The sequence below is a fragment of the Phalaenopsis equestris genome, unplaced genomic scaffold (genome assembly GCF_001263595.1).
Source record: "Phalaenopsis equestris unplaced genomic scaffold, ASM126359v1 Scaffold000201, whole genome shotgun sequence".
NCBI lineage: Eukaryota > Viridiplantae > Streptophyta > Magnoliopsida > Asparagales > Orchidaceae > Phalaenopsis > Phalaenopsis equestris.
In genome coordinates, this window is record NW_018164643.1 from 216,165 (window position 1) to 218,166 (window position 2,002).

Consider the following 2,002-nt stretch of genomic DNA (forward strand, 5'->3'; position numbering starts at 1 on the left):
TTTGATTTGGGTCAGACCCCCAATTTTGACCATATGACCGAATCTCACCAAATTAAACCCATAGCATAGTCAATTGGCCCCAACTAATGTTGAAAAATATTGATAACATTTCTATTATAACTTTCTTAAACATCATAATCAACCATAAATTGGCCTTGGTGAAGCCTCATAGCCATTTGATTTTGCCCTAAATCCAAAATTCCCAAATTTAGCCCCAAATTGGTTGTCCCCAAATCTCGGCTAACTCCCCAAATTTTACTCAATTTATTACCTTAACCCCCAAATTAGCATCTAATTCATGTTGAAAACTCTTCATAGGGTCCCCATTGACCATTTACAACAATAAATTTGGACTTAGCCCAAGGATAACTCAAGCTAGACCCAATCCTAGCCCAACATGACCAAATTGACTAAAATTCAAAATTCCCTCAAATTGACCATTCAATTGAGCTCAAAACCAGTTCCATCCTTCACCAAAGTTATTCCTTATGATCATATGCACCAAAAACAATAATTAATTGGGCCAATTGACGTAGCTAGAATAGACCAAACCCAAGACTTGGTCATTTGCACCCACTTGGACCCATGCACTAAATGTGACCTAACCACCCTAAAGTAAACAAATTAACGCCATCACAACCATTAGTTGGACATAGTGACCAGTCCAAACACCATGAAACTACCTAAATCAAGCCATGGACCAAAGTTTGCCCAAATCAAGGGATATTATTTCCAAAAATGCATGTTCTTAAGATATCCTTACCAAAATTAGGTATCATTGCACTAAATTACTGTGACATCTTCCCCTGGGTTCTTTGAGTTCCTAGCCACCCCCCTGGTCGGCCGGCCAGCCTAGTGGCCAGAAAAGCCTAGTGGCCGGAAAAACTCAAAACCGAGAGACACCACCATGACACCTTACTTAAATCAAACCTAAAGTTCAGCATATCCAAATCAAATTGAAGAGCTCCTCTGCCGTCCGCCTAAGCACCACAATGCACCCAAACTTGTGCCCTGAGAGCCACGCCATGGCCATTTTTATAAAAACTCACCTCCACGACCATGGGAGGTGTGCTAAAATCTTCTCAGAGAGAGCTTCCCAAATCACTCACAGAGCTTCCTTGAGATCTCCACAGCCCATTCCAATCACTCCATTGCCTTGATTCCCTTGTATAGCCCTAAATTTGAGCTTAAAAATTAGGGCAGAAATAGGACATCTCTCAAAACTCCACCAAACTTAAATTGCTTGGGCCCACACCTTCACCACAGCAAGCACAGCAAGAGATGACAAAGCCCCATAAAATTACCCTCTGAAATAAGCTCCACCATAGCTCTAGACCAACACCTGAAATCGAGCTTGGTCGAATTCATACCTAGGCCTTACACCACAATAAGAGACTCCAATGAATGCGCCAAGAAAGCCTCCCTTCAGAGAGCAAAGGTATAAAACTTCTCCTCCTCCCGAGCCTATTTTGATTCTCCATTTACTTGAGCTTGATTTCATGACACATTGACCGTTTGGATATGTTCATCTCACTAAGAAGAGCATTTTAAAAAAAAATTCACTTAATTTGTTTGAGAAATGAGAGAGATCATAAGCCATGAAGGTGGATGGCTCTTGGCCTAAGCCATTGAAGACGATGACCATACATCGTTCGATCGCGCGTGTATCAAATAGATGGCCAAGATGAAGTCGGACAACATTTCTTTACATAAACAGCGGGACGCGTGGAAGCTGGCGTTGACGGTGGCGTCAAAAAGGAGTTTGCCTCGTGGAGTTTCGGAGCTGCCTAAGATCTACATGGCGCCGGGTAGATAAGTAGAAAAATAGGGTTTTTTCTATTTATTTAAACTCCCTAAACTTCAAAAATCCATAACTTTATGTAGAAAAATCACAAAAATAAAATAAAAATACCCTCTTGCTCAGTGAACAAAGGAGAACAATATGGAATAAATTTCAAGTCCGTTTGGTGCATAAATATTTTTAATTTATTAAACACTTTGT